The 27,243-nt window shown below is 39.4% G+C and overlaps 1 protein-coding gene across 21 annotated transcripts in view; it reads right to left on the bottom strand.

Moving 5' to 3' along the window:
* The window catches only part of PTPRF (protein tyrosine phosphatase receptor type F), a 653,187-nt gene that overhangs the window by 323,422 nt on the left and 302,522 nt on the right, over positions 1-27,243 (bottom strand). The window lies entirely within an intron of this gene.

Below are 27,243 nucleotides of genomic sequence, written 5' to 3'. Positions count from 1 at the left end.
TGAATTCAAAAGCAGCACACCAGCTAGAGTCTGGGCTTTATCTTACAGATTCCTGTGATCATTATTAACAACATTACCAGCCACTTTTGTTTTGCTAATTTGGTGCTTCACCTATGAATAAGTGAACTTCATGGAGTAAATTACATACACAATATAAGTGCTGTTCTTATTATATTAACAGGCACCCATGTATGTAATTCATCTAGTGTGGTTTCTGAGTATATCCACATTGCACTTACCTCCATTAGGCAGTGCTGGGCTGGCATTCAACCAAGCACACTTAACAGGCTCCTTTGGGAAGTCAGGTGAATTGAATTCACGAAGATAGATGGCACAAAAATTACAATTAAAAAAAGAAAGAATGTAACTGCATTTAATTGAAAAAAAAAGGAATGAGATGTAACAGGACTATAGAATAACTAAAATATTAGCAAACGATCACCTAAGTAGTACATCTGAATTCATGAGTCTTCATTCTATATTAAATTGCTCTTGACATAAACCAAAAATAGGCTGGCTAAAACCTAGTGATTTTTACAAATTGGCATCTCAATAATTGCACCTCTAACTCAAAATGAAATCTGGATTCAATTTTAAAAAACAAGCTAAACTCTTCATATAATTCTTAAAACTGAATGATGACCTACAGGCAATAGTTGTTTCTACTGAAGTTAGTTGTGGGATAGGAAACAAGATGAATAATCAGTTCACCTATACGATTAAAACTATTTTTCTAGTAACGAGCAACTGCAGCTCTCCAGATGGTGTTAGACAGTCACTCCCTTCAGCACTAGACAACATGGCCAGTGATGAGGGATTATGGAAGATGTAGTCCAACAACAATTGCAGGCCCAAAACTGCCCAATACTTGAATCCCATGGCCTGAATCCCACTGGTTATTTAAGTCACTTAAGTACCACAGCAGCAAATTGTTGCTAGTTAACAAATCATTATATCAGTGAAGATTTTCAGTCATCCAGGTGAGGTTACCTGGAAGTTGAGTCACGGCTACTGGACTTCTTTCTTATTAGATTGAAACGTTTCACTACTTATCCAAGTAGCTTCTTCAGTCTGAGGAGTGTTGGTAGGAGACCCCTGATATATTCTCCACATTGGTTAACAAATCACTGTTTATATTCCTTGTCAAAAGTCAAGTCATGCAACTAGCACACAATGAAGAATATAAGCTGTGATACGTTAACTAGTAGCAGCACTAATGGGGCAGTATACTAGACAGACAGAAGACAGATAATTCACCATTGCAGTTTATGCCACAATACTTGTGATGGCCGAAATAATTAAGAAGATTTTGGCCACCATTTACTGGCTTGTTTTCGTATACAAGAGACATCTCAACAAAAGATATATCTTTTATGGTTACTGCAGCACGAATACTACATGAAAATATGGAAGATCAGATGTCACCTCCAGTCTAGAAGAATTGAACCAAACATTGGTTGAATATTCTAACAAAAAGAGTAGTAGAAAACAGTTTCCTTGCTAAACTTAGGGAGTCGGTGAATTCATTGATTCTGACAGAAAAATAATATAAACTCTCAGGAGCTAGTAGATGGGTGTGTTTTCATCTGCAGTTCTTCAGCCTGCATGTATTCTGTTCAAGACTTCAGTGTGAAATTGGCTTGGGTGTGTTTTGTTTGCTTGCTTGGTAATTGGATTCACCTTGCAGTTTGTTAAAACTCAGGCTCGCTGTCTTCAGCGAAATTTAAAAGGACAGCACTCAGGAGAATCAGCAACCTTGCCCCTTCCCCGCTCACCCCACCACAAGATTATGTGTGGTTTGACGTCAGAAGATTGAGTCTGGAGAGAAGGCAAATGGGGCCAGTGTAGAATGGCAAGGGATATTTTGAAAGGGTCATTATCTACAGGAAGATTCAGCAAAGTAGAAATTGCACATTTTCCTTCTAGTACCTACTTCCTCATCTTAGCACCCTTAAATATAAAACTCAAGAAACAGAGTAATTTGCCTTCACTGTTACTGTTACTCTAAGCAAAAAACTTTGCCTTGTTTTCTGGCAGTGAAGTAATGAAGTAGCAGGTGAATTAGTTTTACACAGCAATTAATGCTTGGACTCTCCTCAAGGAAATAAAAGGAGTCTGGAGTAGTTACCAAACTCATAGGATCTCCTTTGGGTATTAAAAACAACAACCATGAATTTAACAGTTAAAGAATTCTGTGCGGGATACCTGCTTTCTGAAGATTATACAAAATCATAGAAATTATAACCCAGATGTAACACAAGGGCAGTGATACATCTCTGAATGTTAGCAGTGAATGCACAAAGTGGTCAATTCTCCTTCTTTTATTACAAATACTTTGACTTATACCAGTCCTTCAGCTAAAACACAGCACTTTCATACTGTCCCCTCCTCTATATGACCATCTTTCAAGCATTTGAAGAATGCTAAATATATCTCCCCTCAATTTTCTTTTTCCAAGGCTAACCATGACCAGTTCTTTCAGTCTTTCCTCATAGGGTTGCTCTCCACTCCCTTGATCATCCTTGTTACTCCCCTCTGAACATATTCCAGTTTGTCAGAATCCTTCTTAAAGTACAGTGTCCAGAACTGGACATAGTACTCAAGATGAGTCCTAACTATATTGCCAAATAGAGAGGAATATGTGAGTTGCAACCTATCACTTGCCAGCAGTCCATCTTCCAGAAAGTATAGCCCATGGTTCCAAAATCCAAATCCCTCACATCAGCACGCCTTCATTGTAAGTCATTCACCTGGAGTAATTTCACTTTCCCTTCCTATTCTTCTTCTGAGTACAGTTAAGATGGATATGAAGATTATTTGGACCCCAAAGTCCATGAGTTTCCTTCCCAGAGCTTCAAAGTTTGATGTGATTTCCTTGCAGTTTATCTTGGCTGTATCATTTGTTCACACATGAATGAGAAGAATGATATATGCATCCATGAGTTTGATACGACAGCATACCTAGTAGGCCAATGGCTCTTCCCAGCATATTTCAGTTTCAATCCCATGCAGTAAGGAGTCTCCTACTACAACTATTCTTTTCCTCCTTTTCTTTTTCTAGAGTGTTTGTGTGGAGGGTCAATGACTGCTTGACTGAGTTTCACCCTCTCTCATGCCCTCCTATGGGGCCTCCTGTATATCTTCCTCTGCATGCTGTCTGCCAAACTCCTCTTCAAAAATCTGAAAAGTGTTTTTGCGATTCCACTGGTAAAGTGTGTCATCTCCTTTTTTTTATTTTTTTGCTCCTAACTGTGACTCTTTTCCATGGTGCTTCCTCCACTATGTCTGTTCTCTCCTCAACATTCTCCTCGTCTGCTCTGTCTTGCTGTTCTTTCATTCCCTCATGGCTGCTACAGCTGCTGTTCAAGAATTCTGCCTATGTACCTTTCATCTCTTCTTAAAGCCTTAAGCATGGCTACTCACTGCTCCATTTTTTCCATTTTTATTTCCAACAGTGCTATTGGCTTGTACTTGCTGCATGTCTACCTACACTCTATTGTTCTCAAACACGCAGACAGACATTGCACACAGTATGCAAGTCACCACCATAGAAGTGTCTCTTCCCTCCATAATCCCTGTTACCTGTTTACTTTCTCCTGTTTGTCTATGAGTACCCTTTCCTTTGTCTGCCTTGAAGGATGCTGGGGAGGTCCACTAATATGTAACTATACCCAGAAACAAAAAATATCGTTAGGGGTCTCTCCCATCAAAATCCTGTTAGCTCTCCCTGTTTGCTCACTCCTTGGGGTCTGTCACAATTTTTATTCCTGTCCTGTGCTCTCTTAGGAGTCAGCAAAGAGAAAGGCCCTCCCAGTATTCACAGTTACTACTTATTGTTCTCAGCAGCTATCAGAACAGGGCCCTTCCTCTTCAGCTGAGCACTTGGTACTTCTGAATAGGGAGTTCCCAGCAGTTGCTCCAGGTCACCTCCTGGTATTAATCTAAATCTCTATGCCTTTGTCTCCTTGGTCTCCCTTCTCCTCCCCTTTTGTCTCTTCCTCCAACTTTGGTTGTGGACAAGCTCTTGTATGGACCTTTAGGAGAAAACCAAACAAAACCTTCTGTGAGGAAGGTTTCTATCTGTCTTTTGCATTTTAAAGTAGTGCAGCGAATATTCCGTGCCCTAATATACACATTAAGAAAATTCTGTTCACTTCCTCATCCCCTCCATGGAGCTAATGAAGTGATTAATTTGCAAATTTGTCACAATACTGACAAAGGCTGCAGGCCACACAGGATTGCTTGAGGTTCATATGCCATTTGGATGTGAGAATTGTACCAGATACGATACCAGACCTTTTATCAACCCCATTTATCCCAATCTAGTCCACTCCTTTCACACTATGTGGAAAAACCCTATGTAATTCCTCTATTATGCCAGAATGTCCCTTACAGATTCTGACAGAAGGCTTACAGCATACAGTTTAGGGGGAAATGTCTCCTCATTAACCTTACTGTACTTTGAAATAATTTTTAAGTTCCAGGTCAACAGGGTAAGCCACCTTTCAGCGGTCTGTAGTAATATCTATACTTAGTAGGTACCCTCAGCTCTACAGACACAAAGGTCTTTAACTATTCTCCTCTCATGAAGAGATGGCTTTGACCTGAAAGCATCATAGAAGTCTTTAAAGAAAGACACAGACAAACAATGAAGAGATAGCAAAAGCAAATGTTAAGTACCATCTGTTCTGACACGGCAAATTGAGCAGCCCACCATATAGCAATGGAATAAGCTGCCTTTTTTTTTAAACCTCTCTTGGATGGCTGCTAATTTAACAGTAAATTGAAAGTACAAGAAGGGGGGGGGGAAGAAACGTTCAGTGCTTGAAATCTGGTGCTAGTAACCACATGCCCAAATGATTTCAGGGAGCAGAAATTTAAAACTAGAAAATACTCCATTGACAGAAAAAAAAAAGATCCTTCATAATTATTTATTTATATTTATTTATTTATTTATTTATTTTATATCCCGCCTATTTGGTCGGGTGAGGACCACTAATTATACTAACTCTGTCTTTGAGAACCTAAATCTAATCCTACACTGTCACAGAAATAATTGCAAGAATTTTTTGACAGAAATGTTGAGAAGAGGGAAAGTGTACAGCGCTCTGTGTGCTTTATTGTTTGGTAGTGTTTTAAATTCTATTTGTATTCAGTAACTAAAAATCTTTCCACTTCCATATCCATTTGAATGCTCGATGATAGTTCATGGACTTATAATGGACTGAACTGTTACTAGTACACATGGCATTAAAGAAGAAAAGGACAGAGAAACAGTTGTGCTGTATGGCTTCTGGTTTCTCACATATCATGCAGATTACATGTTTGGTTCCTGAAGTTAGGCAATAGAAACCTGTTATCTGAGGCTGAAACATACTGAAAAATTGCTTCATCAGACATACATACACAAACTGTAAAGTGATGGATAAATCATGACAAAATCTCTTTGGACTTTTGTCATCGGATTTTACCCATCCTATGTCTCATCATGACGCTAATGTTTGGACAGATACAGAAATGAGAGACAATCATAGAATCATAGAACTGTACAGCTAGAAGTGACCCCAAGAGTCACTAAGGCAAGACCCCTGTGGCATCTAATTTGCCCCCCCCCCCGGATTACAAACTACTGATGAGCATTCCTGGGAATACAGCACATCAGACACCTACAAATTCACCCAAAAGAAGCAGCATCTAGCCTGCGTTTTATCATCTTGATTACAAAGATATGATGGACTTTTTCAAAAGCCTTGCCAATATCACAGTACTGTACACTATATCCACAGCATTCCCTTCACTTACCAAACTAGTGATTCTACTGAAAAAATAGGGGTAAAACTAGTCTGCTTTTGAGAAATCCATGCTGGGTCTTAAAAGTCACATCATTATTTTCTAGGTACCTATATACTGTTTAATTTTCTGTTCTAGAGTGTTTCCTAGTATAGATGTCAAACTGACCCATCTGTAGTTTGAAGATGACACAATATTTGCTTCCTTCCACTCTGCAGAGACTTCACCTATTCTCTAACAGTTCTCAAAGGTTATAAACAGAGACTCCAATATTAAATCTGCAAGTTCCTTTAATACTCTTGGATGCAGTTCATCTAGCCCAGGAGATCTGAATTCATTTAGAGTAACTGGATGTTCCCATACCACCTTTTTAGCTATTTTGAGCAACAGCCTTCTCACTTCCTCCTTTATTCTACCTTGCTAGGATGAACTCTTTTTTCTTTTGCAAAAGACAAAGGCAGAGCAATTCTTCCTTCCCTCTGTCCCCATTAGTATTTCTCCATTTCTGCCATCCAGTGGATTTAGTGTTGCTTCATCTTCTTGCTTTAACCTTAGATGAAAACCTTGCTTTTGCTATGTTGAACTTCTATTGAAAAGAAAATTCAGCTTCCTCAGGAATCAAGTATTTTGTGCATAGACAGTAATACCCGAAGGTTACTGGGATACACAAAAGTTAGCTCTGTACAAATGAACAAAGTGAGAATCACTTTCTAGTGGTGTTTCCCCAGTTTTGATTTCCACGTGGCTGTAGTATTCACATACACAGGTAGGCTCGGCTTTTATCTCTCTTATCAGACACTGTGTATCCTTTTGGCTCACCTCCTTCTACCTGATATTGGATGCCATTAGGACTATCCTGACTTTGGATGCAGCAGCTCTAAACAAAGATGTTGTCTTAGCCCCCAAACCGTTTCTGCCACAGTTCTTAAATCAATATGTTATATTGCTTACTGCATTTATTTTCCCTTTTAATTCACCTTGAATGATCAGTTGTAATGTGTCTCTTGTTTCTCATCACGTGACCACAGTATTTTAGCTTTTTGCATTTTAGGTATTTTGTGATTTCTTGGTCTTTATTCATTTACAGTATTACTTCTTCTCTAGTCATCTTCTTGATCCAATAACTTCTTAGTGTCCTGTAATCAATCCATATCTTTAAATTTTCTATCATTTGGTCTTTATAGGCAATTATCTTCGTGATAACTGCCTATGTTAAATACCAAAATCCCATCCCCATACAGTAAAACAGAGAATACACAAAACTGGCTCTAAAAACTGAAGAGGACATGGCCATAGATGTACAGTATGTGACCGCACACAAACAAACAGAAAGAGAAATTTAATCACTGGGAAAACATACTGTGCTGCCAATTATCTCTATATTCAACTTCAACCCCTGATGATGTTTTACTTTGCAGAATTCAGAAAGTATCTATTAACACCTACAGATAATAAAGGAACAACAATAGCATAGTGCAACATCTTCAAAACACTAGCATAGAAAAGGTACTAAACAGGCTTCTAGTAGAGATTCAGAAATATTTGTTGTTATGTTGTGATAGTCATAGTACAGACATGTATCACAGTGTGTCATACAAAGAATAATATAACCGCCTTGAAATTATAACATTAACATCAACAAAACAGACTACTAGCAGAAGTCTAGGATTTTACTAAAAGATGAAATATCTACAGTGGTGCCTCGCTTAACGAGTGCACCGTATAGCGATGTTTCCGTATAGCGATCCCTTTTTCGGGATCGCTATACGGAAACATACCCGATCTTCGCAATGGGGAAAACCCGCATTGCGAAGATCGGGTATTGCGAACAGCTGATCGGCGGTTCCAAAATGGCCGCCGGAAGCCCGGAAATGGCTGCCGGCAGCCGTTTTCGCGCCCTGCCCTCGCTTAGCGAAGGCACGAAAATGGCTGCCGGCACCTGGAATCCTCGCTGAACGGGTAAGTAACGAAGGTATTGGAACGCATTAAACGAAGTTTAATGCGTTCCAATACCTTTCCTCTACCCGTTTAGCGATGATTCCGTATAGCGAGGGTTAATCCGGAACGGATTAACCTCGCTATACGGGGCACCACTGTATTAGAGTAAACCATATTAATAGCATGCAGAAAGGTAGCATGAAAAATGATTTGTATCTCATTTATATCTTAGGTTCGTATCAAACTACACTAAAGCATTTTAGACACATAAATTGTTCCAGATGCTACAGTGTATGTTTGGAGGGAAACCAAACCAACTCAAAGCCACTGAAGTCATCCTGTTCTCTGGCCTGTCAGACTGCATGCCTGTGTCAGCTTTTTCAGAGAGGATCAAGTCCTATTGCCAGTCCTAGCTATCATTTAATGAAAGGTCCTTTCTGTCTTCAGGCTGATTCCTGTCTTGGCACTCCAAGCAACAATGCGAGAAATACAAGAATTTTGCCAAACACTGTAGATTGTTGTTGTTTAGTTGTTAAGTCGTATCTGACTCTTTGTGACCCCATGGACCAGAGGACGCCAGGCCCTCCTGTCTTCCACTGCCCCCTGGAGTAGGGTTAAATTCATGTTGATAGCTTTAATGACACTGTCCAACCATCTTTTCCTCTGTCGTCCCCTTCTCCTCTTGCCTTCACACTTTCCCAACATCAGGGTCTTTTCCAGGGAGTCTTCTTTTCTCATGAGATGGACAAAGTATTGGAGCCTCAGCTTCAGGATCTGTCCTTCCAGTGAGCACTCAGGGTTGATTTCCTTCAAAATGGACAGGTTTGTTCTCTTTGCAGTCCAGGGAACTCTCAAGAGTCTCCTCTAGCACCACAATTCAAAAGCATCAATTCTTCGGCAGTCAGCCTTCTTTATGGTCCACCTCTCACTTCCATACATCACTACTGGAAAAACCATAGCTTTGACTATGCAGACCTTTGTCGACAAGGTGATGTCTCTGCTTCTTAAGATGCTGTCTAGGTTTGTCATCGTTTTCCTCCCAAGAAGCAGGGGTCTTTTAATTTCGTTGCTGCTGTCACCATCTGCAGTTATTATGGAGCTCAAGAAAGTAAAGTCTGTCACCGCCTCCATATCTTCCCCTTTGATTTGCCAGGAGGTGATGGGGCCAGTGGCCATGATCTTAGTTTTTTTTATTTTGATCTTCAGACTATTTTTGGCAATCTCCTCTTTCACCCTCATTACAAGGTTCTTTAACTCCTCCTCACTTTCTGCCATCAGAGCAGTATCATCTGCATATCTAGGTTGTGGATATTTATTCCGGCAATCTTAATTCCAGTTTGGGACTCATCCAGTCCTGCCTTTCGCATGATGTATTCTGCATATAAGTTAAACAAGCAGGGAGACAATAGACAGCCTTGTCATACCCCCTTCCCAATTTTGAACCAATCAGTTGCTCCATATCTAGTTATAACTGTTGCTTCCTGTCCCAAGTATAGATTTCTCAGGAGATAGATAAGGTGGTCAGGCACTCCAATTTTTTTAAGGACTTGCCATAGTTTGTTGTGGTCTACACAGTCAAAGGCTTTTGCGTAGTCAATGAAGCCGAAGTAGATGTTTTTTCTGGAAATTTCTGGCTTTCTCCATAATCCAGCGCATGTTAGCAATCTGGTCTCTAGTTCCTCTGCCCCTTCAAAATCTAGCTTGTACTTCTGGGAGTTCTTGGTCCACATACTGCTGAAGCTTACCTTGTAGGATTTTGCGCATAACCTTGCTAGCGTGTGAAATGAGTGCAATTGTAGTTGGAGCATTCTTTGGCACTGCCCTTCTTTGGGATTGGGATGTAGACTGATCTTTTCCAATCCTCTGGCCACTGCTGAGTTTTCCAAACTTGCTGGCATATTGAGTATAGCACCTTAGCAGCAGCATCTTTTAAGTTCAACTGGAATGCCATCACCTCCACTGGCCTTGTTGTTAGCCAGGCTTTCTAAGGCCCACTTGACTTCACTCTCCAGGATGTCTAGCTCTAGGTCAGCAACTACATTGTCTGGGTTGTGCGGGATATCCAAATCTTTCTGCTATAATTCCTCTGAGTATTCTGGCCACCTCTTCTTGATGTCTTCTGCTTCTGTGAGGTCCCTACCATTTTTGTCCTTTATCATGTCCATCTTTGCACAAAATGTTCCTTTAATATCTCCAATTTTCTTGAACAGATCTTTGGTTTTTCCCTTTCTATTATTTTCCTCTATATCTTTGCACTGTTCCTTTAAGAAGGCCCTTTTGTCTCTCCTTGCTATTCTTTGGAAGTCTGTATTCCATTTTCTGTAACTTTCCCTATCTCCCTTGCATTTGGTTTCCCTTCTCTTCTCTGCTATTTGTAAGGCCTTGTTGGACAGCCACTTTGCTTTCTTGCATTTCCTCTTCTTTGGGATGGTTTTTGGTGCTGCCTCCTGTACAATGTTACGCACCTCCATCCATAGTTCTTCAGGCACTCTGTCCACCAAATCTAGTTCCTTAAATCTGTTCTCACTTCCACTCTGTATTCATAAGGGATTTGGTTTAGATTATACCTGAGTAGCCCAATGGTTTTTCCTACTCTCTTCAGTTTAAGCTTGAATTTTGCTATAAGAAGCTAATGATCAGAGCCACAATCAGCTCCAGGTCTTGTTTTTACTGACTGTATAGAGCTTCTCCATCTTTGGCTGCAGAGAATACAATTGATCTTATTTCGGTGATGTCCATGTGTAGAATCGCCTCTTGTGTTGTTGAAAAAGAGTGTTTGTGATGACCAGCTTGTTCTCTTGACAAAACTCTATTAGCCTTTGCCCTGCTTCGTTCTGAACTCCACCAAGTATACTATAGACTGGAAAAACCACTTCTTTGAATGTATAAAAGGAGATATTTCTCCATTTATAAAGTACTGATGAACACTATCTTTTAGGTTTTTTAAAAAAGAACTAGGCAAATTCATGGGAGAGTCTTCTATAAATGACTACTAACTACAGCAGTTAAAAACTAAAATATTCAGATTATCATAAACTTCAAAATACTGGGGGCACATAATAGAGGGCAGTTCTCCCCATTTATCCTGTGTGAACTTCCCATAGGATTTGACCATCCACCCTGGAGACAAAATGTTGGCCTAAATGAAAATCTAAGAGGATTGATGTGGAAAATCTAAGAAGTAAATCTCAGATAAGGGAGAAAAAGCAAAACATATTTTTTTGGAAAAACTCAGGTACCTTTAGTGCCTAAGAGAGATCTCCAATGTTATTTTTCTCACATTTGTGTTCTTAATATAGTCCGATGAGCAAGTGGCTGGTTGAGACATGCTTTGGGAAGCTTTGCAAGCATACTTTAGATCCTGCAAGATACGACTCTGACCATTCCCTAACACTTTGCAAATTTGAGTATGAAAGGAAGCAGCCCTTAGTGGAATGTAGCCATATTCACACCTCTTCATATCTGTCTCTTTTGGAGAGACATTTTTATAGGTAATAGTCACTCCCTGAAAATCAAGGAATATTTACATTTGCAAGTTTCATTTTAATTCTTCATATGATAGTTTCTCAGGTAATAGAAGACCTCCTCATATTCCAAAGCTGAAATGCAACAAACCTGTGCAAATGATCCACTACAGCTGTAGTAAAGATTTAAATTCCCACCTCACTTAAAAGTGTTTAGACTCATAGGACATGGGTTGAATGCAAGAAAGAGATAAATACAGCTTCATTTATAGTCAGTCCTAGACTTGAGACTTAGCATCTTCAATACATACTAGTTTCAATAGGTCCCTGTACAGCACTAAGCTCTACAAACAAGGATTTGCTTGCAGAAATAGTATAAAAAAGAATGCACAAATTTATGTTTTCCTGCTATTTAGTGACTTAGACAAAGAGCAAGTCTTTTCCCAAGAGAGTTGACTACCTAAACTACATTTTAAAAATAGTTAATTACATGGTATCTGGGGAGAGACTATTCAACAGTTCATTCTTCTCAGCTTAACTTAAGAGCATTTGCACTGATGCAAAATGCATGCAATGTCTTTTTTTATTTGATGCTGTGTGGAAGTTCTGACTATGCACCTTCAGGGTCTGCAAAAGAGCAGGGGACTACACAGCATGCAAATAACTCCAGGGATATCTAGCACTTCTGAAACATTAATCAAGAGCAAAGATAGTAACATTTCCATATGTCATGCAGCACTGAGCCACCACATCTTTTTTTTTGTCCTTAGATATTAGCAACAATGGGACTGACAAAGGGAAATGGGAGTGTGATTTAAATGTTAACCTTCATCTACCATCCATGTGCTCCAGCTCCTCAGACACACAGAAAACCAAAATGATATAAACAAAATATGTTGTACCCAAGCAGATCAGCCCAAGGTTCAGTTTCACTACAACTGCATCCATGTTAGAGAAAGGGTAGAATCCAAACAGTCCCTTTAGGTATGTACAAAGGCAGGCAGAGATAGCAATTTTCCCCTCATTTTTCTCCAGTGTAGTCCCTCCAGAAGAGTGGCCAGGGAACAGGGGTAAATTACCCCAAATGAGGTAAAAGGGAAAATCCTGGGGGTAATGAGTAGAGTGCTACTCCCCCCCTTACACGCACCCACCCCCACCCCCTGCAGCCAAACCTCAAGTTATAAGCCACCTCTCCCTGTTACTTCCTTGATTACAGCAGGGCACTTGTAAATCCTCCGTTCTTTCAGAGATCCGCAATAAGCTTACTTGATTGGTTATAGCTCGGGATTAGCCCCGGGCAATCAATCAATCCGGGGCTTCTGAATGACTACTTTCTCCAGAAATGACTGCAAGCAAGCAGGAGGAGGGAAAGGATCAAGTTAACGAGGCAAGGAGGGAAGGAAGGTGCAAGAGACCAAGGGCTTCATCAACCTTATTTAAATGTATGGAGAAAATGGAGGGAGGGAGGGTGGGTGGGTGGATGTGTGTGTGTGAGAGAGTGAGTGAGAGAGACTGACTCAAAACTATGAAAAAGAACAGGCAAGCAAAAGAGAAAGCTTGAATTAAGGAGGGGGAAGGGTGGCTTTTTAAGGTGCTGTCTAGGTTTATCATTGCTTTCCTTCCAAGAAGCAGGCGTCTTTGAATTGCGTGGCTGCTGTCACCATCTGTAGTGATCATGGAGCCCAAGAAAGTAAAATCTGTCACTGCCTCCATATCTTCCCCTTCTATTTGCCAGGAGGTGATGGGACCAGTGGCCATGATCTTAGTTGTTTTGATGTTGAGCTTCAGACCACTTTTTGTGCTCTCCTCTTTCACCCTCATTAAGAGGTTCTTTAAGTCCTCCTCACTTTCTGCCATACTTTTGCGTAGTCAATGAAGCAGAAGTAGATGTTTTTTTAGAACTCTCTGGCATAATCCAGCACATGTTAGCAATTTGGTCTCCAGTTCCTCTGCCCCTTCAAAATCCAGCTTGTACTTCTGGGAGTTCTCAGTCCACATACTGCTGAAGCCTACCTTGGAGGATTTTGAGCATAACCTTGCTAGCGTGTACAATGAGTGCAATTGTACAGTAGCTGGAGCATTCTCTGGCACTGCCCTTCTTTGAGATTGGGATGTAGACTGATCTTTTCCAATCCTCTGGCCACTGCTGAGTTTTCCATTGATGATGATAAAAAAAGCACACTGGTCTTTTGATACTGGGCTGTGGCACAAGGGTGGGTGACATGACCTTTAGCCAGGAGGCAGCTGGAACACTGAAAAGTATCATGTCAAGTTGGTTCTAAACCAGAAAATTCTTGTTCCTTATCTTGCCTTGTTGTGGAGAACACTCTGTCACTGCCAACATTCCCCATCATCTGCACTGATGCTTTAAAAAAAAGAAAGAAAAAAAAAGGGTGCCCTATTAACATGAGCAGTCTGGGAATGTCTCAGTACCAGTGCTATTCCCAAAACAAACCTGGACAAGTAAGTCAAGGCTAAATGCTTAAGAGGAAGTAAGAAAGCTGCTCTTCAGCACACTGCCAATTTGGGACCTTTCCCAGGTAAACTACTGGCCCTTTGTAGTTTGAATCTAAGTGAGAATATCACACAAATCCAGGATGGAATATGTATTTTAATTTTATAACAGTTAACCTATCTTTGTCTTTAGTTACTGAATCACTGAAAAATAACTGACATAGGAAATAATATTGGGATTGAATTTTTTTCACTGAAGACTGTTTCGAAGTTGCTGCAACCCTGTTCTATACTAGTGAACAGAACTACAGACCAGCCACATGCAAGTGCCAGTATCAAACAGGGAGATTAAAAATCAACATGCTAGCTAGGAGCATCGCAATGTGAGATATAAAGCAACCTTTTCCCCATAAGAAGGTAGCCTTTTACACAGAAGAGGAAACACAGGATCAGCTCTTTTCTATTCATGACTATAAAAGAAATGAATCATGTCAAAAAGCATTGAAAAGCAGCATTCTGGTCTATCTTGTCTTTCTGTTGCCTTCTGGATATAATAATTTAACATACTGGTGCTAGACTGTAAAGGCCTTAACTGTTATGTAACTCAGAAAAAACACAGTTTTCCCCATAGGGGTGAAATACTTTTTAGAGATATATCAGACTCCAAGCAAACTAAGCAGACAAAGGATAATTTTAAATTAACCTGGTATAAATTAAAATTATTCCCCCAAATCTTGTGAAAGGCAGGCCAGAAACTGAACTAAATAAATGAAACAGAATCAGATTTCAGGTTCCCATTGAGCCATTAAATCCACTGAATAACCCTGTGCTAGTCAACCTCCCTCAGATTGACCTTTAGGATTATGACAATAAAAGTGTGGAAGAAGAAAGTCATGGGAATCCCTTAGAGGTACAAATGTAATGGATAAACTAAAAATGGACTGTAAGATTCTCTGGTAAAGTCACCAGCTACAATTAGTTAATCTGCTGCAGTGTTATGGAATTTTCATGAACAGTCCAACTGGAACAGTAATTAAGAATAATACTATGCTTACAGGAAACTCAACTTCAGAAAAAGGAAAAGAAGGCCACTTTGGCTGGAATTAAATTCCTAGAAATAGAAAGAGTTGTAGTGGGATGTTGGGAGATCAAATGCAAACACAGAATGAGTTGATGGTACAAAAGAGAATTCCAAGTATTCAAAGAGGTGACTATATTTGTTTCAGAATGTGTAACAAATAACAACAACACAACGAAAAGTACTGTGGTATCTTAAAGACAAACAGATTTATTTCAGTGTGGTAAAGGTAAAGGTTCCCCTTGGCAATTTGTCCAGTCGTGTCCGACTCTAGGGCGCAGTGCTCATCTCCGTTTCCAACCCATAAAGCTAGCATTTGTCCGAAGACAATCTTCCGTGGTCACGTGGCCAATGCGACTAGACATGGAACGCCGTTACCTTCCCACCATGGTGGTACCTATTTATCTACTGACATTTTACATGCTTTCAAACCGCTAGGTTGGCAGGAGCTGGAACAAGTGACGGGGGCTCACTCCATTGCATGGATTCAATCTTATGACTGCAGGTCTTCTGACCCTGCAGCACAGAGGCTTCTGCAGTTTAACCCACAGCACCACCACATCCCTTATTTCAGTGTCAGCATTCATAAATTATTAACCAATTTCTCAGTAATTGGAAAAATGGATTCTAATCCATGAAGGCTTGTGCTGACATAAATCTGTCAGTCTTTGAGCTACCACAATACTTCTGTATATAATTTTGTTTTATCTTGATTATACATTTCCGTAGGGGATGTACATCAGAATCCTCTAGTTCTATGCAAATCCTCAATTGCACTCAAAGTCGATATCTAGTCTCTCGTCCGTCTCTCTGCTTCACACAAGTTTAAGTCCCATAAATTGCTTTTTACCTTCTCTCACTTTTAACTGTTTTCTTCTGCCAAGTATCTGTGAAGATTTTCAATCATCCAGGTGAGGTTATCTAGAAGCTGAGTCATGGCAACTGGACAATAAACCAGCTGACATGACTCAGCTTCCATTGTACCATGTTCCTTCCACATTCTGTGAAGAGACATGCTCACCAAAGACTGACTCCTCAGCAAAACTTTTTCCTGACTATCCCACCTTCACTTTTTCACTATCCCAATGCTATTCAATTCTGCCAGCACCCCATCATCATTTATCATTATCCTCCATGTAACATATACTTCTTGCCAAAATCTCCTATCTGTCTGTCTGTCTGTCTGTCTGTCTGTCTGTCTGTCTGTCTGTCTGTCTATCTATCTATCTATCTATCTATCTATCTATCTATCTATCTATCTATCTATCTATCTATCTATCTATCTATCTATCTATCTATCTATCGCCCATCTAGTCAATTGACTACCCTGGGAGGCTTTCAACATGTATAATAAAACATTATAAAAATAACAACGTCATAAACATCAATAATAAAATTATTCAAGACGGAAAGAATAAGAATAAATCAAATAGCAACTCGAGCGGAGGCCTGCCTAAACAACCAGGTTTTCAATTGGCTTTTTAAAATGCCCAGCAAGGGGGGCCGCAGTACACATTTTTGTACCATACCTAGAATATGTAATATATTTCTCCTTCTAAACGGGTATGAAATACTTTGGTTGCAATAAATAGACATGAAATCAAAAGGTGGCAAAGCTGAGCATTTTTTTGTTCAGGTTCATGATCCACCAGGAATCCCTCTACAACTGGAATTCACACTGTTACTTTTTAGGTAGAAAAATTAGTGGTCTTGGCTGTGGGTAGAAAACTGCATATGGTTAGGACCACGTGGCTTCATAAGAGCAAGCAACCAGGTTGTTTCTTGGCCTAGGTAGGGCAAGATTCAGGATTCTGTTGCACTACAAGTGTGGACAAGCACTTTCTGCAGTTCATCTCCTTCTTCTCTGCTTCCTTCTATGATTTAGTGAGAGGGGAGGGTACTGTGCATAAGGACCAAAACAAACAACCCCCCCCCAAAAAATCCAATCTATATCTTCAAGTATGCATGTTTTAAAATAAGCTCATGTTATTTTAGCAGTTTAGCAAAAGTTCTGATAAAGTAACAACAGATCTGAAGTAAAAACTCTAAGATTACTTCAAGTCTTTAAGATTAATAGAACAAAACTTTCAGAAATTAGAACCTGTTTCATCAGACACATCTGTGGAAACTGGCTTTGGTTCACACAAGCTTCTGCCACACATATGCAAAAATCAATAGTCCTTAAGGCGCCACAATAATGTTAGTTTTGTTGCACAGACCAAAATGACTACCCATCTGGAAAATACAAAATCTTTCAATTATTTCATAATCAAACAATGAACGAACTGTTTCATTTACAAACAAAACAATATTTGTTTTCTTCTACTGCTGACAATCCTGAACAGTAAGTAAAATTCAACTGACTATATGGAGTTTCTTTCATGTTTGTTGTGGCCTTACACTGCCAACTTATTGATACGAGTTCATTTCAAAAATAGTAACAAGGTAGTGACTAATTTATGAGTTTGAGACTAGCATAGTAGTTGAACTGATGTTGAGACATCAATTGATGCTGAGAATCTCCTGATTTCAACCCTGTAAACTCTGTAAAGATTCCACCTCCTAAACTCAGGGGAAATAGGATCTTTAGCAAGATAACACTATAGCCTAATCTGATTAGCCCCAGAGACTGCAGAAAACGTAACAAAGAACAGTCGGACACCAGCTGTAAACCCAATCCAGTCAAGAAAATCAAGCAGCTGTCCTGAAAAGCTCAGCATCTGGGGCCTGTCACATGCAATGCTTTTAGGGAAATGACAGACTCTCAGTTCTCACATTAGAGATGGGAAAATGTGTTAATCTGTTTACCTTAAATGGATTTACCTCAGCCAGAGTTCAAAAGGATTGATGCTAAGGAAAACACTGCAGTGGCTGAGGAAGACAAGAGCTATGTGCTAATGTTAACCTTACTGAGTCTACTGTCCACATACTTGACACAGGTCTAACAGAAATCCTTATATTCCAGCACAGTTTAACTAAACAATAAGATAAAACATCAAATGCAAGGTCATAAAGGATCATTGTCTGAATGACAGCCTGACTTCTACATCTGTTAAGCAGGTAACTTACAGTTTTTACCCTCCTATTTTGAATAGCTGATTTCAAGTAGAAGTGCTTTAAATCATTATACTGCAAATATAAATGGTTTTGCTATTATTGTGGAGACCATGGCACTGGAACTATGATTATATCAATTTACTATGTAGGTATGAATGAAGGCTGAGCACTAGACATTGGAGAATGTGCCTGGTATATTCAAAGCACTGGACAACATCAATCTCTAACAATGGCAACATACAGATCTAGGACTGGAGTGAGCTTAATATTTGATTCAAACTACACATAACAATTATGTGTAGTTTATGACTCAAACTACACATAACAATTATGTGTAGATTATTTTTCCCCTCCTTGATCATTTTCAAAAAGCCAAAACCAGACCCTGTACAGTGGACAGAAGAAGCTGCTCAACGTTTTGTCATCTTCACTTTTTTATCTCAAAGGGCATCATCTTCCCAAAGCTGCTTTGACACCCATAGGTTACCACCAATTTTCTTTAATAAACAAACAAACAAAGAGTTTGATAAGGGGAGGTTAAGTTAAAGAACAGTCTGAGAGGAAATACTGACCATTTAAGATCAATATTTCAGTCTAGTCTCAAAAACAAAGAAGGGCGGAGAAAAATGAGAAACAGGAATTCTGCAATATACAATATGAGTTCTGGGAGAGATATGTCTTTGCACTGTAATGAGAAGCATCTAGCTGGCCATCTAGGGATAAATTTAATTATATTAGAACTACTGTTGTGGAATAAGAGGCTAAACTTTTTTTGTAGAAATTCACCCAGAAGTAATATATAGTTGGAAGTTTTTGGAGGTCCCCTAAATTAAAGAAGGTACAGAAATATTTTGGGTAATGGAAGAAAAGGAGGAAGAAGGGGAGTTACTTAATAAATAAAAATATACATAAATGTATAAGCTCTTTTCCCTTGACATCCTACTTTCTAATTATCTCTTTTCCCTCATCTTCCTATTTTCCATTTGCATGCTTTATAGCAAGCTAGAGGCTAGGGCTGTATTAGGATGAGTGTTTCTTGGAAAGGATTTTAGTAAATATCTATCACACTACAAGTGTATGTGTACAAGATAAAAGACTCAAAAGTCTTATTTGCAAATACCTGTATACTAGTTTTCATCATCATCTTAGAACTACAGAGCTGGAAGTATCCTCAGCTCTGTAGTTTGGAACATCAAGGAAGCCCAATGGGCAATCAAAGTCTTAACTTCTGACCCCACAGTTGGATGCCTAAAAACCATTAAGCTATCCACCAGTTCAACCAATGACTGCAAAAGGGGGAGCTAAAAAGGAAATGCACTATGTCTAAGACTCCAGAAAGCAACGTTGTGCTCCAAACCAATATTCTGGCAGCAATTTGTACAAAACAAACCAACAGCAAGTAGCCACTCATACATCATGAAAATGTATGTTAATTTAAAATGTAACATTAGACATTGCTCACATACATGAAGAAGGCATGCTGAGTCTGCTGTCCAGATGGACGGGCAATTTCAAGGTCCCTGATCTCTTTCTTCTTTTCCTTAGATCAGTCTTGAACTAGAGAGTTCTTCAAATTGAGGTCACCTTCAAATCGGGGAACCATCCTCCTTTAAGGAGAACATATGACTACTGTATGAAGCAGGCTTTGGAAGTCACTGGGCCTTAGCATATTAAAGCAAAAGAATAAACTTCTATTCTAATTATCAAGCACAAAAGGGTTCCTGTATTAAATAAAAGCACACTTTGTTTTCTGGCTGTGAAGCCATTTTTCTAAATAAAAAAACCCCAAAAAACCCCACTGAATCAGAAAAACTGAATTTTTCAGACTGTCACTTTTCTGATAAATGCTAAATCTAACAAGCATCTATTTTAATCCTGGCCATTTCTCACACTATTAACAATTCCTTAGAGGCAGTCAATGCACTTATGATCATTCTGTAATCTCATTTTAAAAGCACAACTACATCATCTGAAATCCTTGTATTGATCTTTACCATTTCCAAAAATAATAATAATTTGGATTAACATTTATTCTTCTTACTTTGACAAGGAAATGCTTTCCTTTTATCCTGCTTTGACTATCTGCACTATAACATGCAACTACAATAGCATTTTATTTAGATGGGATTGTTGTTTTTTTTAAACTAAAACATTTTTATTCTGTATTTTCATCTAAGCTCCCCCTCAAAAATCTAACTTCAGTAGCAGAAAGTTAACAACTAAGAAGAAATTAACATAGCTAACAGATGCTTAGCTGGCCTTCTCTGAAAGAGGCATTCCCCAATTTTTAGAAGTCTTGCCTCATTTTCTGCTGTCTGCCATACTTCAAAACAGAGAGGTGCACAGCACATAGTTTCTGTTGGTGATCCAAGCACACAGTATGCACATGAGACAGCAATGCCTTTGAAGAATACAGGTGAAACTTGTATGTGTGAAACTTGAACTTACTACTTTTATACATATCTTGATTATATGATGTTACTTTTATGGATTTAAGCTAACTGATTTCCAGATCAATTCAAAGTTCCAACTAGCTTGGGACTCAAGTCACACCAGTGGCCAAACCTACACACCTTGGCTTCATTGCATGTTATACCTTCCACTCTAATGAAGTTGGAGAGGACACTGTGATAGATGTGCCCCGAATCAGCAAACATCTTGCCATGAGAAATTTATATAGCATTCTCACTACATGCTTTCAGGTGCCCCCAGATATTTTTCCTCTTTAATACCATTCATTCTTTTTGTAGTTCTGTTGGTTACCTGCTGTGGTTTACTGCTCTTCTCTTTTTGCAGTTATTACTGTATTTAATTGAAATTTTGGGGTTTCATGATTGAAGTGATAAAGAAGGGTAACACATGGCTGAAGGAGATTAAGCCAATATTAACCTACAGGGATGCCCACCTGCAATGTGTGGTTGGCCATTAATCAAGATTGAGGAAAAAGAGTGTGTTGTGACTCACCCTCAAAAACCTTCTTGCTACAAAGGGGTTTTGGGCTTGTCAGTTGACATAGCCAATCTATTCCAGTGTCCACCCCACCCCCCAATCCTTAACAGCATATCAAATTGCCTGTGATACTCTGGCTTCTCCAGTGAGGCGTGTATACTGTAGCTACTAGATGTCTTACTGCTTGTTTTGCTCCTTGCTCCTGATATATTTTTATTATTTTTTCACATTTTCAAGTACAAGAACAAGATACTGCAAAGTAAGCACCACCTTCCAGCACTATTTTTAAGCCTCTGGCATATGTGGTGTACGTAGTGTTACTTTACTGGATTCTGGATGGCGAGAATGTTTTGCATGTCCTTTTAGATTTTGATTGTGTGGTTTGCCGTGTGTGTGCATGTTGCATTTGTGCATCTATATATCTTCAGTGACATGAACATTTTACTGTGCTATAGAAAAACAAATGTGTGTTTTAACATATAAAGCTCAGTCTTCACCTCTGAATTTTGCTCACTTTTTTTGGTCACTGAGTTTCATTGTGTTTTGTGTTTGGTTTATGCCTTCATGGCAGTGTTTTAGTGGCATTCCATACAAAACAGTTTCAAAATTCTAAATACGTCCCACTGTTTGGAAAAACACCAGGAACTACTGAACTACTTTTAGTAACCTGATAGGGAGTTAACTGCTTCTCTAAAACAGCAAAGTATCAGGTGAGAGCAAATCAGCATTTCCATTCCTCGTTCGTTTTGGTTTTCTCCCCACAATTCCCAGGACAATGTACACTTCTTGCTCCACAAAACCGTGGGCCCATGTTTCCAACTTTTGTCTTAAATAGCAGAAATAGCGGTTTAATTTGCCCAAGTGAATGCTCATGTGCATTCGTGCAAACCTCAGTATATTTGAGGAAAATTGGGAAACATTTGAGACAGGAATGATGAATCAGCCTTTCAAACCATCAAGCCACCTGTAAGTGCCTTCTGTTACGGAATCCAGTTCAACGTAGAATCCAAGAGCTTCAGGTCAATGTGTCTAATTATTCCCTTCTCTTCCAAAAACATAATAAATGTTAATCAGCTTGCATTCCAACTAGTTACTTCCTTTTATTACACTTTCCAGAAGAATTGAATGCTAGATTCCCTCCTACTTTGCCAGACAGACAAATTAACAACATGCAGGACAGCAATAGTTATATATTAAAAACCTGGAATGTTCAAGTTGGTGGAATACTTTTGTACCTTGGTTATTAGGTTGCAACCATACAATTACTGGGATTCTATACTGCATTATTTAAAATTACTTTAACATTACATAACTGTAAAGAAAAATACAATGACTATCAAATGTTTCAGAAGCCACTACACCACCCTTAAGTAATAATTTAGCCAGTAGTTTCTTTACCACATTAAACAAACAAATTTACTAAGCTTTCACCTGTAAGTCTGGCATTTGTCTAGTATTCCCTGCAAATATTGATAAATCCCTGTTTACCCAGACTTCATTTCTCATTAATCTGGTGGCTCTCTCTGTGTGTGATATGACATCAAATCAAAACCAACTTACAGGAAATCTAATAGGAGTTTCAAGGTAAGTGGTTTTACCAGTTTCACTCCACCCCCTATGAGTTTCCATGGTTGAGTGGGGATTTGAATCCTGGTTCTGAATCCTCTATCCACTAAGCCACGCAAGGTATATCTCTCTAACTTAGTATCTTCTTGAGATTTTTATCTTGTTTGATAAAATAAATGCCCTATCTTCTCCAATGGTCACATTGCCAACGATGTGTATGAAATGAGATTATCGTCATACAAATCAAACTGTGGAGATTCACTTAAATGGTTAGAAACATCCAATCTCCCAAGATGAAGACACTGATACTTATCAATACAGTGGACAGTGATATTTATACTGTTGACTATGAGCCTGTCTAGGTAAGGAGTCATAGAATTAAAAGAGAAGAAGTTGTATAATCTACTAGTCTTTTAAGGTGGACTTGGTTAGAGAGGCTGAGGTCTGGGGAACAAGGACTAGATAATAACTAGACCATGTGCAGCATGAGGAGTGTGTCCTTCAGGGAAATACAGTAACCTATAACTGTAGTTCTTTCTGTGAACACCCTGCCCCAACCTCTGAACACACTGTAATGCAGACCTGGCTCCTACCTTCCTGCTGAGTTCAAACTTGTAACTGACATAACAGCTACCTAAAGAACGAAAGAACAAAAAATTGCATTGAAAAAGATCCATAAGGACACTTGCAAGAGGGAGAGAGGAGGGGTTGTGAGAATTTACAGATCAGCATTTGAAGAACGACCATTATTAATTCTTTACCTCTATCTATATCTCACCCTTCATAGGAACCCCAGGGCAGGTAACAGGAATGTTAAAGCAACATAAAACAATAAAATGCAATAAGTAAACATATAAAAGCAATAAACAATAAAATAGTCAATAAACAATAAAACAGTCAGCTGTAAGAATTGATTGCAGCAACAAGAGCCAGCCACTTAGAAGCATATGGATAACAAGATGAATCATAGCCTGGCGCCAAAATGACAATAAAGAACTGTATCACATGTTCATCCCAACTGATAGTGAATATGCTTTGGTCTGCAGAGGTCTCTTGCCAGCAGAGTTCCTCAGGTAGCCCCCCCCCCCCAGAAGGAGCAGATCAATCCTAGGTGATGATGGATGGAGAGTAATGAGCTAATCTCCTATGTCAGTCTAATCTGGTCTTGCCCACAGCAAACAACTTCTTATCAGCCTGCAAGCCTGTTTGTCTAGCTATATATAGCAAAGAGGCCCTTGATAATGTTTGCCTGCAAGAGAATCTTTATTAACATTGAACACCCATATGTTGCTTGCCAATCCATGACATCCACTGAGAAGGGAAAGGTGGGAAGGTTTTGCTTCAGATCTTGTCTGATAAAAGGAGAAATTTGGAATGCAATGTTTAAGTTGATCTAAGCACAAGACCATACACAAGCATACCTCCTCAATGTTAAGGCTGTCATTTATGTTGAGTTGCACCTACCTATATACTGGTACACATTAATCTGCTGTTTAGATAAATGGGAAACTTCTTGAAGGAATAATAGAATTAATTCATTCTTGTTATCCAGTAAATACCAGGAGTAGGCTAATTTGTTTTATAAAATGTTGCATTAATTGCCTAGAATCTTATTACTCATTTACACTAGTGTAACAATTAATTAATTTGGCCCCATCAAGTTGATTCTAATTTATGGTAGCCCTCTCCAGAGTTTCCAAAGTATTAAGTACTCAGAAAGTGGCCACAATTCATTTCCCTCAGTTTGATCTGGGACTATGCAGCTTGCCCAAGGCTACACAGGCTGGCTGTTCTTACAAGAGGAACAGTGAAGAATCAAACTCCTAACTCTTGGTTGCACAGTTAATGCTCCAGCTCAGTGAGCTATCCAGCCAGCCATCAGTGTAGCTACATTAGCACAAACTGAGCATTTGCTATCACGCACACGTCACATGACCAGTATATACTAGCAAATGACTATGATGGCATCTTACTCTGCAGCAACTCACAGCTGAAATTTATGCCAATGAGAGTTACACCAGTGGGCATAACTAACAGGATTCTGGCCACTGTGTATACTATTTGACTGTTGCGTGCTAAGTAACAGCTCCCCCATGGCTAAAGAAATGCTCTGGACAGAGATTGGGGATCCAATCTTTCAGAACATGTGATACAAAGCACAAGATCAATATACCTTTCTTCCCTCAGGCAAGTCTTCCCTCAGTACCTAGCTGCATGTGATTTTTTAGATGGATTATTATTAGACTAGTCGACCGCAAGCTCTGGAGCGACTGGAAGGGAGCACAGAGCTGGTGGCAGCAGCAGATGGGTGAGTGGACAGTCTGGCCTCAGGGGGCTGGATGGGTATTGGTATTTGTATATGGATAACCCCATCTCTAAGTATTATGCATTACTGCTTTGACCCGATTTTTAGTACTACTTGTGTTTTCCATTTTTGTATTTTCCATTTGTTAGAGTGGCATTTGTTTTTTAAATACTTCTGTACTTATTGTTCTTAGCTTGAATATTGTTTTTTAATTATGTAAGATGCCTCTTTATTTAAACTCATTGTTCTTAGCTTTAATTATATTAACCACCATTGTATACTCATTGTTTTCAACTTTAAATATTGTCTTTTAATGATATATGGCACTTTGGGTCCTTCTCAAGGAGAAAGGTGGTGTAAAAATATTTTAAATAATAATAAATGACACAACTGCTGCTATTGTACATTTTATAGCACTGCCATAGTGGTGAACAACACAAGTAATGGTGAGTTGGGGAGGTTGTCTTTGCAGATTGATAAAGAAGTGGTAAATCATAGTAGAAAGGGCTGTCATGAGACCTGGCTTCTCTGCAGTAAGATGAATAATTTCTCCCTTAAGAACTTCAGTTTTGTTGATCATCTGATCAATTGATTGGTAACCAGCAAATGAAAACAATGCATATGCATCTTCAGTTGGATGATAGAGACAACCACTGCAAATGACTACTGCTTCTAACTTCATCACTTTTTTCATTTTTAAGAATCAACTGAAAACATGGATGTTTAGGCAGGCCTCCCCCCCCCAGTTAATTCCTAATTTTCTTCCCCACCTTTTCTGTTATGATTTATTTTGTCTTTCTTTCCATCTTGTAGAAAATGTATATATATTATATATAAATATATAATTTATATATATTTATAAATATATATACAGTGGTGCCTCGCACAGCGAGGGTTAATTTGTTCCGGATTAACCCTCGCTGTGTGAAACATCGCTGTACGGAAAGAAAAAAGCCATTGGAATGCATTAAACTTAGTTTAATGCGTTCCAATCGGTTGATTTACTCACCGTACAGCGATATCCCTCTATGGCTGGCAGCCATTTTCGCGCCCTCCCCTCGCTGAACGAGGGCGCAAAAATGGCTGCGATCAGCTGTCCGGCGGGTCCAAAATGGCCGCCGGAACAGCCAAAATGGCCGGCCGCAGCGTTTTCGCGCCCTTGGTAAGCGAGGGGAGGGCGCGAAAACGCTGCGCGCAGCCATGTCGGCTGTTCCGGCAGCGTTTTTGCGCCCTCCCCTTGCTTACCAAGGGCACGAAAACGCTGCGCCCGGCCCTTTTGGCTGTTCCGGCGGCCATTTTGAAGCCGCGGAACAGCTGATCGGCGGGTCGCAAAGCGAAGGTCGGTAAGCGAACCGCTTACCGACCTTCGCTCTGCGATTTTCGCCCATTGGGGCCATCGCTCTGCGATCGCATTAGCGATCACAAAAGCGTCACCGTAGAGCGAATTCATCGCTCTACAGGGCGCTCGTTCTGCGAGGCACCACTGTATATATATAAATTGTGTAATCTGTTTTAGATTTTGTGTTGAAAGCCTCCTAGAGTGGTCACAATGACCAGATAGGTGGAGTATAAATGGAATGAATGAATGAATGAATGAATAAATAAATAAATAAATAAATAAATCACACGTTTATAGCATTATGCTCAAGAGCATACCTACAGGTGGCTAACACATACTGAGCCTAATCTAGAAAGTGGCAATCCTAATACAGCAGGATTCAGTTGAAAGCTGAACTGATCTTAAAAGAAACTCTGTATCCCATCAGCCAGCTGATCTATCAGTAATAAGGTTGGGAAGAGGCTGATATAAAACAGACCATGGAAGCCTTCAATTTAGAATGGTAGCTAGAATTCACAGCTTAAGGCGCGAAGATCAGTTTCTTTGAGCTTGGCTTGTGGTATAAATCCACACACTGTATCTCATTCAATGGAAGAGGCAAAGGGCACATGCACACAAGGGAGGTAATTTCACACTGCAAGAAACGTTTTTACAGAAGATGCAACTTTCTCAACAGATAAAAGCCTGCAAAAGCATTCACAAAAAGGGAAACGATTATAAGGGGGGGGGGTTTGAATAAACACGAAGAAAAGAATGTGAGACAAACCTAACATTTGTTTTCTCTAGAGAAGAGCATTTTGTAATGCTCCTACTTACACTTGAAATAATACTGAGTGGATAGATACAGCAAATCAAGAATGGGACGAAAAACTCACCAAAATTATTTTCTACCCTTAAAGCTGTCCAGAAGAACGTTTTGGTGAGGTGCAAAACTCATATGGAAGAGTGCACAGAAACTGCAAAGAAGAACTGGAAACTATAACTTTTGTGGGCAAGCAAGGTGTCTTTGGAAGGTGGACAAAAGAGAGGCAGGGTGTAATGAGACTATGTGTCTGGAATGTATAAATGTCAAATATTGATTTGAATTAAACATCCAAATCCATGGCTGCTTTACTCATTATTAATCGTCTTCCAAAGACCATTAATCTGCTTAGTGTAACAAAAACAAAACACTCTTATGTATATAAAACAGTCTCACTCTTGATCTAGTGTTCAAGAGGACAATCTGAATAGGACATAAAGTAGGTGGATATAAGACTCTGAAAAGTAATTAGAAAGCAAGGTGCCACAAAGTGCTCAGATG

The sequence above is a fragment of the Pogona vitticeps genome, chromosome 4 (assembly GCF_051106095.1).
Source record: "Pogona vitticeps strain Pit_001003342236 chromosome 4, PviZW2.1, whole genome shotgun sequence".
Lineage (NCBI taxonomy): Eukaryota > Metazoa > Chordata > Lepidosauria > Squamata > Agamidae > Pogona > Pogona vitticeps.
This window is presented reverse-complemented; position numbering and strand designations above follow the sequence as displayed.